Source organism: Numenius arquata, chromosome 9, assembly GCF_964106895.1.
Source record: "Numenius arquata chromosome 9, bNumArq3.hap1.1, whole genome shotgun sequence".
In the NCBI taxonomy this organism is placed as follows: domain Eukaryota; kingdom Metazoa; phylum Chordata; class Aves; order Charadriiformes; family Scolopacidae; genus Numenius; species Numenius arquata.
This window is the reverse complement of record NC_133584.1, coordinates 468400-482307: the sequence shown is the minus strand read 5'-3', so window position 1 is coordinate 482307 and position 13908 is coordinate 468400.

Here is a 13908-nt window from a genome sequence, read left to right as displayed (position 1 = left end):
CCCCTCGCATGGGTAGGATTACGATTAGAAAATGTCAGAGCCTTGTTATCATCTAATTAGAGTCACATTTCAGCAGAATAGAGAGGGAAACCGTCAAGCGCTGCCTTGTGCAGTGAAATGGGAAGAAAGTGATGATTTAAACCAGCTGGGGGCCGGTCCCGCCTGCGATGGGGGCCACGGTGATGGTCCCCGGCCCCAGCCCTCCCGAGCAATCACTGCAAACTGCTCCCAGATCTCCTTCCTCTGCGGAGCGAAGAGCTCCGGCACGGTCCAGGAAAAACAATCGGGCTGTCAAGTTTGCCGTCTCACAGCTGAGGGGGTCAGAGCAGCAACACAACACAAACCAAAATAAACACCGCAGCGCTCTGCCAAAAAGCCTTTATCACTCTTCTGGGAGGGAGGGAGGCACTTTCAGATGGCTTTAACTTTTTTCCTTTTTTTTTCCTTTTTTTTTTTTCTTTTTTTGTTGTTTGTTTTTGTATGCTTAAATGTGAGCGGAGAGCTGGGATCTCTTCCCGTCCTCCTGATGCCGTTATGGGCTTTGTGCTGGGGAGAGCCTCTTTGTTTGCCTTTGGCGAGGAGGAGGTCAGGGGGCAACAGGGAGAGTGGGTGTGCAGCCCCCCAGCCCCTTGGGAGCTGCCCGGGGGGGGGGGCGTTGCTTTGCCTTCGCTCATCCTCTGCCCCATCAGCACGTCCCGGAGCGCATCCCCTTTGGGGAGGGGGATGCAGGTCCGTGGGGGGGACCAGGGCTCTGCCACGATGCCGGAGCAGCCGTGTCTGCCCAGGATTTGCCTGGTGGAGGGGAGGGGAGGCTCCACCGAGTTAATGTGATGCTGCAGAACGTTATTCCGTGTACAAATAAGGTTTTCCAAGCACCGTGGCCGCTTTGTAGCCCAACGTCCCTCCATGCGGAGCCATGTTGGCAGCTGCCCCGGCTGGGACGCTGCCACCAGCCTGCCCGAGGAGGTGACATCTGGCAGAGAAGTGAGGAGCCACTGGGGAGCCGTAAAACCTGAACCCACTGCAGCTGCGAGGGCACTGGGGGCTGGGGGCTGCCATCCTGCCATCACCCCCACGGGACCAGCAGAGCCTCGGCCACATCACAGGGCGGGGGGAGAAAAATGATGGAGTATTTCCCTCAAAAGTAGTGTCTGATCATGCCTCAGCCTGCTCCTTAGGGAGGCACCCTCGAAGCGAGGGCTTAAAAGCAGCAGCATTCTGGTTCCCCCGTGGGTTTAGCGACCTGAACTCCTCCAAGAGTCTGGGTTTAAGCACCCTCCCCGGGGCCGAAATGTCCCCCCTGGTGATTCTTTGCCTTGGGGACCCCTTGGAAGGAGCAGGAGGACCGTGGCCACCTGCCTCCGTGGTGCTCACCACCATTACACCAGCATTTCACGCTGGGAACACCTGCTCTGCCGAGGGGGCCAGACCCCGGCACCGACCGGCCCCACGTAATAAATAACAACAGTAAAAACAGTTACCGCTTAAATAGCGCTTTACATCTCGGGATGCTGTAAATCCCCGACTGCTTCATCACAGGCCTCTCCCTTGATGTTTACAGCGAACTGAGATTTTTTGGTCTGGGAGGAAAATGTACTTTCTGGTGCCAAGAGCTACAGACGCTGGAGCGGGACGCGGCCACGGCGGAGGCGATGGTGGTTCAGGGGTCCCACCGGTACCTCAGAGGGTCTCGGCTGTGACCGGGGGCTGTTCCAGAGCCGACACCGGGCCCTGCCGCCCCTTTGCAGCCACCTCCCGAACCCCTGACATTTGGGGACTTGCTATATTTGAGCAGGCAGATAGTTCAGCCATGGCCGGGAACCTGACAGTGACGGCTATCCAGAGTGGCACCGGGCTGCCCCTGCGCGCCGGGGGCCGGCGGTGGCATTTCTGCCAGGCAGAGTCCGATCCCCTCCCGCCCAATTAGCGACGCTGCTAATTTTAAACGAGCTGCCACCACCAAGTAGGAGCACTTGAAAATCTCCTAGCTACCCTAAACCTTGGGTGGCGGGCGCTTGGGGCAGGGATGGGCAGATTCGGGGCAGGAGGATTTTCTGCGGATCAGTGTTTCCCAGAGCTTGGGGAAGGAGAGGAGTTGTTTGGGTTTTTTTTTTCTTTAATCAAAATGAAAACCATCTCTGATTTCATTTTAAAGCATGCTAAAAGGTTTTATTCGACCTGATGTGAAGCGTTGCATTTCATTTTGCGTTTTAATTAATTTTGTGATCCTTTAATTAGGCTAATTTCAAAGGAAAAAAATGTTTCTTTCAAAACTGGAAGTCAAAACATTTTGAAGATCATCTCTGCCTCTGAAACACTGCTTAAAAGCATTAGACTCTCTGCTCTCTTTCTAGAAACCCTGCTGAATTCCTGCCTTTGCAGAGTTTCCAAACGCTTTGGGAGTAAAACCGAAGGAGAGCTCTGAGAAAGGGCCCTTGGTCCTCGGCAAACGAGCGCCGGGACCCCGGGAGGAGAGGGTGTCAGCTCAGACCCCCCCTGCTCCTGCAAACACCCAGGGCGCCGGTGGCATGGCTGGAGGAGCACCCCCTCCCAACATTTATCCGTTGGGGACACTCCAGAAATGGCAAAATCCCCCCCTGCCCCAGTCACTGCTCAGAGGACACAGCACGGAACCCGGGATGGAGCCGCTTGAGGTATTTCCTGCCAAAAAGGCTTTTTTTCCCCCGTTTTGCTCAGCTGCTGCAGTGGGCTACGAGCTGGGGAGGAGTCCCCAGGGAGAGCCGTGGGCTCGGTAGCCAGAGGGCTGAGCCTCCGCCGGCTCCAGCCTCGGGCCCCGTTGGCGCTGCAGGTGTCCGCGCTCATCCGACAGTTCCTCAGATCCCAGTTTTGTTTTAACGCATCGCCGCCTTCTGTCAATTAACAAAATAGAATCACGGACTTTAAAAATCCATGTATGTTTACATAGTATTATGGCCAGTAAACCCCACTGCGAGGTCCCACGGGTTTCCCAGAGCTCGATGCATTCCTACATGTAGAGACCCAAAAAAACCCAATTATTTAGAGAAAAGTGTTAGAAATCTGGATGGATTGCTGTAGCTGCACCATGGGTCTGGGCAACAGTCGCTCAGCTGCTGCTCTCGTGCTGTCCCTCGGCACACAAGAATCGCCAGTACCAGCATGAAGGAGACCTTCAGACCCCTCTAAGCCTTCAAGGAGGAGCCCACCCATCTGCTGACCACCGGCGGAGCTCGGGCACAGCAGGACGTCACCAGAGTCCCCTGCCCTGCACAGGTAGGTCTGTGTTTGTCACCCGGGGGTGCTGCTCCCTGCTCCGCTGCAGCAGCGCCAGCCCCCTCGAGGTGTTCCTCAGGCTTGTGGTGGGTCTCATCTTCTCGGGCTCCAGGGACCAGTGGCAGCCACCTCCCCAATGCCAATGTACAGCCAGATACAGCCTCCAGCTCCACCATACCCATAGCTCCCATTGAAAAACTGCAGGTGGTGGGAGGAAGGTGCCGTCCTGGGGTGGAAGGACACCTGCCTGATGCTGAACCCATGAGAGGAAGGGAGATTTCGGGGAAACTATGAAATTATTTGGGGATTTGGCAGCACCCGTGCCCCTGGAGGGGGTTATCTCAGGGCCAGCGAGCCAGGCTGTCGCTTTATCCAGATTGTTGGTGTTTACCGTAGAATCATAGGATCATTTAGGTGGGAAAAGACTTTTAAGATCATCGAGTCCAACTGTTTGTGTGTACGCAGTTTGGTTTATAATTGGATTGCTGTGTTGATCCAGCTTTAGATTGGGCAAAAATCTTGTTGGGACATTGGGAGCCGGAGGAGCCCATGGCTGTTGGACATTGCTTTTGGGGTGTGATGTTGAAAGAGCAGGTACCAGCTACGCTTTTGGGAAGTTTTAGGGTCTGTTAGCAGGAGGGAGGGCGGCGTTAGCAGGAGGTGACTCTTCGTGGTGTGCAGTGGGACAGGGGCACGTGAACGGACCCCGATCCTCTGCTCGCACAACGCGGTGTTTTACTGAACGTGTGTCCCCGGGTCCGCTCAGCCGGTGTTTCCCCGAACCACTGACCGGCTCCGCGCCAGCCCCCGGCAGCCCTTCTCCATGTTCTGCCTGTATTTTATTCTGCTCAGATGATTAAAAGTCGGCACTCAGAGGCTCGAAGAAGAAAACGCTCGCCTTGAGATGGCATTTGCATTTGAAAGGCAGGATAGCTGTTCCGGGGACTTTGCTGTGTCTCAGACTCCTCCTGGAGAGTCTCCCGGCTCCCTTCTCCTAGCGCTTAATGTGGGGCTCCCTGCTCTGATCCCAGCAACCTGCACCTGGCTCAACCCGGCCCTAATTACCCGTCTCAGGGTGGCCGGGAAAGCCCCAATAGCTGCGGCAGGAACTGCAGCGCTCGGAGGACGGCTGGAATTTCTGTCCTGCTGCCCCTGGCTCCCAGGAACTCTCCTGGCAGCCAGCAGATGATATGACTCACGCTCGAGGAAGCCAGATCCACTCCAGCCCGGCGTGATATTTTGATTAGTGAGAGGCTGGCAGAAGAGCTGAGAGGCTCCTGCCTGTGTGCCAGCCGTGCCCCCGCTGCCGGGGCCTTGGGAGCAGGCAAGGGCGGTGTGATGGGGTGCCCCCTCGCACCCCACCTTCCACGCCATGGGTGAGGGGCTCCTGCTGACTCTCCTCCCCAGCCGCCCCAGCAGGATGCTCGCAGGTTTGGTCCCCACGGGGCAGGTTTGGTGGTGCACGCAGGGCTTGGGTGGCACGGGCCCCTCATTTCATTGCACAAGGGTTTTATGGCTGGAAGTTGGGGGTATTTTTGTGCCTGGAACACCCAGGCAGTTCTGCAGGAGTGGGACTGAGGTCCCCAGATGCGTGGGCGAGATGGGAAATTGCGTGTGCTCACACCTAGATGCGTGTGTGCGAGCTGGGACGCGCTTAGAAATGCCTGCTTTTATCATCCGCGCCTGCTTCTGGAGGTGCCTGGTTAATTTATCAACTGAGAAGCTCTATCTCGCTAAAAGTCTCATTTCCATATTCTTTCCAGATGGTCAAGATGCCACAGAGACAGTTTCTAAGTAAATAACTTGCTTCTTGACGCAACCTCCCGTCAGCCTCCCAACCGGCTGCCCCAGATGGCTGGAGCGTCCGAGGCGGTACCTGGGTCGGGAAGGGAAGCGCCGAGTCGCATGAATAATGGAAACGCTGCGGCTGCGGCGTGATGGAGCAGAACCTGCTCCGGGCTGGGGCTGAGGAAGGGTGGGCAGTGGCAATGTTCCCTTCCGGCATGCGGGTCTATCCCACCAGGGTGGGGTTTGGTATGGATGGGATGGGGATGGGATGAGATGGGGATAGAGATGAGACGGGGATAGAGATGGGGATGGGAAAGGATGAGGATGGGATGAGAATGGGATGGGGATAGAGAAGGGGATGGGATAGAGGTGGGGATGGGATGGGATGGGGATAGAGATGGGGATGGGGATGGGATGAGATGGGGATAGAGATGGGGATGGGATGAGACAGGGATAGAGATGGGGATGGGAAAGGATGAGGATGGGATGAGAATGGGATGGGGATAGAGATGGGGATGGGATAGAGGTGGGGATGGGATGGGGATAGAGATGGGGATGGGATGAGATGGGGACGGGAAAGGATGAGGATGGGATGGGAATGGGATGGAGATAGAGGTGGGGATGGAGGTGGGATAGGGATGGGATGAGATGGGGATAGAGGTGGGGATGGGGATAGAGATGGGATGGATGGGATGGGAGGGGATGGAGATGGGATGGGACAGGACGGGGATGGGATGGGAAGGGATGGAAATGGGACGGGATGGAAATGGGATGGGATGGATGCTCTGCAGGCTCCCCAGGGACAGAGCGATGCCGGGCTCCGCTCCCGGGCAGCCCCGAGTGCTTTGTGCCACCGCCTGATTGCAAGTTAAAACCCAAAGGTTAAAAGCGTTTAATTATGCTGATGCTTTCCCAGCAGATTAAACAAGGGGATAAATAGACTACAGCGTGTTATTTTGGATTTGATTCTGTTTTTCAAACACGGGGAGGGAGGCGGCGGCTCCTTGGCAGCTGTCACACGTTTGGCTTTTGATGGTGTCAGTTGTGTCTGTTCCGAGGTGTTTCTCTTGCCACTGTCAGCATTTTCCGGGGGAGGCTGAATTCATTGATACAGTCTGTTTGCTGTCCACATATTCACAGTTCATGTGTTACATTTTACATAAAGTAAACTTAGCAAGGGGAAAACTAATTCTGCAATTCTTCAAAGCTAATGCACAGTAAATATATTCTGACACTGACAGGTATTTCTTATTAAGTAGCTCTGAACTGCGGTACCAGGTTTTGCTTAAGTGGCATTATTCTCCCCGAGCAAAGACAGTTCATTTATTAGTCATTCTGAAAACCAAATAACAAATATTATTCTCTAAGCAAAACCAAACAAACCATTTAAAAGGGGCCTGTCTGAAATGATTAAAGTACAGTGTCTGAAAAGCAGCTGACATTTTGGTGCCAAAATACCATATGGAGACTCGAGTGCTTTATTAACGTCCTTTGACCCAAGCTGCGAAATCTCCCGACGCCTGGGAGCTGCCTTCCCGCGCGGAGGCAGATCTCCCTGCCAGCTCCTCGGATGCCGCTCTGGCACACCCGGGAGCCAGGAGTAGTGATTGAGGGGCTGGATGCCAGCAGGTTTTTTTTTTTTTTTTCCTATTTCTGCCAGGGCTACACTGTAAAATAACTCGGCGGAGCTGAAAGCGCGGGCTTTCCATTCGCGCCATAAAAATAAATATAGAGTGTTTGTCTTGCCTTCTTGCGGCGCTCTCTTTTTCTCTTAACTAAGGATTTCCTCTCTTCTGAGCATCAGACGTGACTCCTAGCTTTCAGGCATGCGAAATGAAAGAGCGCACGCACTTATATATATTTATTTATGGCCTACGTGGGGCTGCGTTTGTGTATCCCCAGCTCCACTCTGAAGGTTTCCTTCCCGAGCAGGAGAACAATGTTGTGCTGGGGTCAGACAGAATAACCCATACGGCTGTTTGCAGGTCTCCGCTCACCGGAGAAGCTCATTAAGCCGCAGCTGGGTAAGGAAAAGGCTGTTCACCCACAGCAGGAGGATGAAGGTGTGGGGATGCGCTCGTGCAGACACTGACCTGGGGTTTGGGGTTTATTTTTACTTTTTAAACAAATGTTTTTGTTATAAGAATTCATCAGATAGGGAGAGGAAATAGGTTTTAGCCTGAGGTTTGCTCGTGAAACATCTCCCTTCTTGCTGGCCCTGAAGCAGGGCAGCTTGAGCTGGTGAGGACAAAATAATAGAGAAGTCATATGAGTAGTTTCATAAAAAACGAGCAGATACTGGGCTGATGCGTGTAATTAACCTGCTCCTCTGGGCCTAGGTCGGGCTAAATGAGGAGGTATTGGCCCAGGTTTGCTTTCTTTCCATGTTGTCGCAGCGACAGGAGGGGGTTAGCCCGATGACGTCACATCGCCGGGGTAACGACACACATGCTGATGTCATCCAAGGCATTTGGTGGGGTCCGGGGTTTCTGGCGTGAGCGGCTGTTTCTTTCCCCCAGGGCTGCCGAGCCGAGCGGTGGGTTCCCGGGCGTGGGATGGGGTCCATCGCCCATCGTTCTGCTCCTCTCCCGGGGGGAAGGGGGTGATCCCCGCAGTCAGTCCCCCCTTCCAGCCGAGAGCACGCAGATCACGCTTCCAGAGCGGGCACCAGCCAGATACCAGGGGCGCTCCAAGTTCCTCCGCGGACAGACGAAATGGTTCGATACGATGCTTTAAATAGCTCCTCCTTGGAGAGAAAGAGAGAGAGGGTCAAAAAGGCACATTGGCCGCAGCATTGACGCGGCGCAGTCGTCGCCGGGCGAGGAGACGCACAGCGGATGCGGTTCATAGTTTCAAAGTGCCTGCGTTGGGGAAAACGAAAGCTGATTTCTCCTGGCAGCTCGGTGAGGGAGGCAGGCACCTACGTGAGAGCGGTGAATATAATTGGGATCTGGGGGAAATGCAGCAGAAGGGGCTCTGGAAAGCAGCCCGTGCCCCTGGCCCCGCTGCCGCGTCCCTGTGGCTGGTTTCCCTTCCCGCGGCTGGGGACGTGCTGGCCCGTGCTGGCCCGTGGTGGCCCGTGGTGGCAACTGTGGTACAGCCCGGCAGCACTGCGGAGGAGCAACCTCAGTAATCCGACATGGAGAGCAAATACTGCTAACGAGGAGCCCAGGCATTGGTAACCATGGCAATTTGTGTTCCTGAAGATGGGAAAGGAAGCCGGGGAAGGGGTCGGTCCCGCTGCCCCCTCGGCTCCCCGGCGGTTTGCGAGGCTGGGGGCTGCCGGAGGAGCAGCAGCGAGGAGAGGGGAAACGGGTGGGCAGGGGCAGCTGGGGGGGGTTCATCCTGCTCCCCACGGCAGGCTGAGCCCCCTCCAGCCCCGTGCAGGGCAGAGGCTTCCACACTTTTGGCCACGAAGCCCCGCACGTGGGCCAGGGATCCAAGGCCAGGCTGTGGCTCCGCCGGCTCGTGCCGCCCGGCCGCCTCTGCCAAGTGCAGTTTCTCTGTTTGCTCCTCAAACTGCCTCTCTGGGGCCAGCTGGGGTCCCTATAAATTTTTATAGAAAATATAAAATGACATCTGGAAGCCTATGGCAGAGAGGCTCTTATTCCCCCTCTAAGCAGGGAAGAGCATCGCGCTCTCTCTTAGTTTTTCACAAATGTCGTTGTCAAGCTGGATGGAGAGAAAAGCCCTAGTAATTGGGTACCCGGCTGCTGGGAGCTCTCCCCGCTCCCGCTCCGGCTGCGGAGCCATCACCAGCGACACACGTAGTTGGAGCGCAGGCACGAACTCCAGCCCGTGCAAGAGCCACCGAGCCCTTTGCAGCCCCCGGCACAGCCACAGGAGCTGGATTTGGACGCACTGAGCCTGGAGCACAGCCAGGGTTTGGGCCAAAAGCATCGTTTCCCGGGACAAGACCCGTCTCCCTTTGGTGAGGGGGTGCAGCTGGTGCTTCTCCACGTGTCGGGGCGTCCAACACGGGTACCCTCAGAGGAACCGGAGATCCAGGGTTCGGCCGTCCCCCTGGGGCAGGCGGGGAGCGCTGCGCTGCCGGAGCGGAGGAGCGGGCACGGAGAAGTGCTGCAGCTGATGAGGCCGTGGGGAAATCTGCCGGTGAGCCAAAGCCTCTACAGCCAGGAGGGGCTTTGCCTTAATTAAACTGCAACGGGGCCGCTGGTGCGGAGACCTGGCAGGGTGCGGCTGCGCTTCTCCGAGGGGTGGGAGATCTCCCCAAGGCACCGAGGGGTTTGCACGGTGCCCACAGATGTGCCCCCCCCCCCCCCCACCTGCAGGGCTGAGGTCTCCCTCCCCAAAGGGCTCAGACGACCCCTTTTCCCCAAGGACTGCTCTGGCTTGCAGGGAATTTGCTTTTTCCCTGCTTGCTCCAGCCTGGTTTCTCTGCCCTTTGCAGGATCAGGCCCATCTTTCCCCGTCTCCCCCGCCCCTCTCTGACCTCACTCAGGTTTATAAGCCGCAGGAGACCCACTCTGGGAGAACAGCTTAGTTTTTTAAATTTTCTCCTTTTTGATGAAGCCAGGGTCTGGGAAGTCCTCGAGGACTGCCTCAAAGGAAGTGTTAGGTTTATGTGCAGAATGAGGCAAAAAAATATAATAATCTCATTTTACTCTCTTTGGAGCAGGAATTGTCCTCTCCCTGCCCGACTCCCCTCCCTCCCCATGGCTGGGAAGAGAGGAAAAGCATCCCACTGCTGCCGCCATGCACTTCCAGAGCCTGTAGGTGCTGTTCCCTGTGAGCGTGGAGCATCCTTGGACCTCCAGACGCCCCAGGATCTTTCAGGAACTGGTTCCCGTAAGTGGCTGCAAGAGCCCCTGGGGCCTGGGATTGGGGTTTACCCCACGCTGGGGGTTCCCTGGCCCCCAGCTCGGCGTCCCCCATCACCGGTTTGTGCTTAAGGTCTCCCCCACCTCCCCTGGTGACCCAGGCACCACCGCTTTGGCCACAGGGACACCCAGATGGCTTGGTCAGGAGGCCCCTCCCCTTTGCTGCCCTGTGATACCATTATTGTTCTTTTAGGGACTGGGGTTTTTTGGGGGGGTGATTACTTTATTTTTGATTTGTTACTAATTCCCACCCATCAGGGTGTCCTGCATCAGCCCACCAGCACTGCAAAGGCAGGGATCACAGGATCACAGAATCATAGAGCCATAAGATCACACAATGGTTCGGGTTGGAAGGGACCTTAAAAACCATCTCATTCCAACCCCCTGCCCTGGGCAGGGACACTTCCCACCAGACCAGGATCTAGCATTTTGTCCTGAGAGCTGAAGGAGGGATGGAAGAGAAGGAGGAGAAAGGGGAGAGGGTCCGAGGTGACCCATCAAGGCAAAGGAGGGGTCAGGAAAACGGCTTCCTCGGCTTCACCATGGCTCGGGGAGCTGACAGCTCTCAAGTACATCCCAAGGATGAATAAAAAAGCACCGGAGCAGGCAAGAATTTCTGCAGCCAGCCGGAGCCTCTGCGAAGAACGGCCTCAAGACCGTCCCTCTCGCTGTTGTAGTGGTCAGAGGACGGCTGTCACGGCCACTTGACCTGGGGGCAGATGGTTACCATCTGTCCCATGCCCTGCCTTTTGGGGCTGGGTAGGCACTTTTAAAATGCAGATAGAGGGGAGCCCTGGCCGGCAGCCGGACGCGGGCGTAGGGATGTGCGGGGCGAGTTGTTGGGGAGCACAGTGTGTGCCTTTCATCAGGGGGTGACTTGGTAGCCCCCACCCGCCTTGTGCGAGCCTGAGGTTGGCAGGGCAGGGTCGGGAGGGTTTCAGGAGCCAGATGGAAGAGCGGGAGCATGTCACGGGGCTGATGTCATCTGCCCGTGATGTCACCGCTGCCCTCTCCGGCGGAGGACTTCCAGTGATAGCAGAGCTTCTGCAGCCTGTCTGCCAGCCTGGCACTCCCTACAGCATAATTAAGCAAATATATTAATAGAATGGGAGCCGGGGCCTGGGTAATGTTCTTCTGTGACAGACAAATGCAGAGACAAAGCAGACACTCACTTCAGAAGTACTGCAGGATGCTATTAGCGGGCACAGACTCGCATCCCATTAGTGCCATTCCTGTTAGGCAATGCCGAGTCATTTGCATTTTAAACGAAGCTCCCGGACCAGCTCCAGCCCAGGATCAGCCCCAGGAAAGCTGCAAGGCTGTGTCTGCACAAGGGGAGCCTGGAGCGGGTCCAGGAATACCCTGCTCGTGGGAATGGCCACCGCGTGGGCTCAGCTTTGGTACCCATTGCGAAGCCACCCCCGCGGAGGTGACACGGGACGGGAACGAGAGCAGGAGAGACGCCGGGGGGGGGGACTCATCTCCCACAGGGTCTCTCCCGGGGAGGTGGTGCTGGTCCAAACTGGTGCTCCCTCCCGGGCCACAGCCGTGCTCACGGTCAGGTAGCCCATCAGTGACTGAAATGTGGCCAGTGGGGTGGCCCAGCAGGGAAGGAGCCTGCCACCCCCCTTTGCAGGGACAGCCCCTGCCCGTCTGCGTCGCCCACAAGGGGAAGGCGCTGCCCGTCTCCGCTGAACCGGCTCTGCCAGCCCTGGAACTGCCAACTCCCCGGCCCCGGCCTTACGTGATGGCCTTAACAAATCATGGCATAAATATGCCGGGCGAGGGAAGGCGGCTTTCGCAGAGGGTCGGGAATGTGACAAAGCAGGGGATGGGATGGGTTGGTTTTTTTCCAGCGAAAGGGAGATGTGTTCATCTGAGCGGACGGTGCTGCAGAGACCAGGCGTCCGGGGGTGTCGGGAGGGGAGGAGAAGGGCACGGCAGACAAAAAACGGGGGGCTAATTACGTAAAGCCGGTGAGGAGATGGCTCGGTGGGAGCCACAAGTGTGCTAATGGGGAGGTTGCTTAGCTATGGTGGCGATGGCACCTCTGCTGGGCCAGGTAGGGGAGGGAAAGCCCAGCAGAAGATGGGTCATTAAAGTGTTCCCTAAAGATGCTTAACTAGTGGTGGGAGGAAATAAATAAGGTGGAAAAGTTGGTCTGAGTGCCAGGGAGGGAGTCGAGCTGTTAGGAAGATGGCTCGTTTGCTGCTTGAAGCTGTCTCCTGTCACTAATTTTGACTGGGGACTTCTGCCTGGCCTGGTTTCTCCAGCTCTCCAGCATCCCTGGCTTTACCTCGTCTCATTTAATTCCTTCCCCTCGAAGGCGAAGGCTGGGGAGCTCTGGTGCGTGGGATGGGGAGTTGCTGGGTTGCCCGTGGAAGGGGGGACACACGTGGCACCCCTTCACGTGCTCCTCACACTTAGCACCAAGAGCAGGGTGGATTTGGGACCTTTTCCTCCATCAACAAACATCACCCAAACTGACCCTGAGCCCACAGCCTGCAGTTCACGTTAACACCAAATCGTTAACGAGGCTTTGCCCGTGTCCCGGTCCCGTCCGGCGCTCAGCATCGGGCAGGGAGAAAACCACGGCGAGCGGCACTGACAGCCCCAGCCCCAAACAACAGTTAGGAGGAGAATTATTTTAATGAATACATTTCCTTTCAATTGTACGCGAATAGTGAGATCCCATTAGAACGGGGAAGCAATTAGAGCTAATAAAGATGAACGCGCAGCGCCGGGTGCATGTGGAATAACAAACAGCGAACAAAGGATCCAGGAGAGAGCTGACTCTAATCCAAATAAATGAGCGGTGATGAAAGGGGGAGCAGCAGGGGTCTCCTGCCGGGAGACACGCTTCCTGCCCCCTGGCTCCCTGTCCGCCCTGCGCCCCATCGGGGCCGGGAAAGTCCCGCTCGGGGACGGACCCGGAGGTGGCCAGTCAGTGGGACGGTCCCTGCCGTGATGCTGTCCCAGCCCGGGAAGCCTTGGAGGGGTGGCCTTGGTCCCTGGGGACCATCCTGCTGCATTTCACACAGGGGTGGCAAACGGCCCCAGCTGGAGGCTTTTGGGAAGGCTGGGGGGGAGAGAAGGGGCTGGACTGGGAGGGTGGAGGGAGCTCATCGATTTGGGCCATTTCCCATTTTGTGTTTGATTACCGGCAGTGATTGCCCGCCAAAATTAACAGCCCTGATCACAACGGGCACGTCAGCAGCCCCAGACCATCAGTGCTATGGCGAGGTGGAGCATGGAGGAAGTAATAGCCTCTTCACAACGGTGTATTTACACAGTAGGCTCACAGGAAAATTGGGTAAACCAATAATTACCCAAGGATATTATTGGCTTTGGCAGAGTTAATAATAATTAGTGCTCTTCCTTTTCCAGGCTCCTTACAGGAGAGAGCTTTTATAATCCGCAGAATACAAAGGACCCAAACCACCAAGAACTGCTTCCACGTGTGGCTGGGGAAAAAAAAACCACGGAGTCTTTCTGCCGGCAGGCTCCAAGGGTGAAAATCACCCAAAGACTCCGGGGAGCCAGGCTGAAAAATAATGATAGTGGTAGTAGGAACAATAACAACAATAATGATAAACAATTTTCTCTATTTGAAAGAAACCTTGTGTCGGGACTGCATTTCCCCCGGTCTATCTCGTGCAGATGAGCTGGAGATAAATCTGGCCCTGACACTGGACAGCCCTCAGGTCAGCGTGGGACGCTGGAAGCTGCCCCGCTGCTCCTCTCCCCTTCGCTCTGCGGCTGCTGCTCCCGGCGGCAGCATTTCCCTTCCCGGAAAGCAGATATTACCCGTCATCTCGTCTCTCGCTGCATTCCCCATCCTTGCAGCGTCTCCGTGTCTCTGCGGGGCACAACCCTCCCTCTGCCTGCTGCTCCCCCCCGCCCAGGAACAGCCCTTCCTGGGTCAACACCGCTTGACAGTTGGGGTTAAACGGGGTGAATTTGGTTTGAGACGTGCTGGAGGAGTGTCTCCCCCAGCCCACGGCCTCCTGGCTCGCTGCAGAAGGGG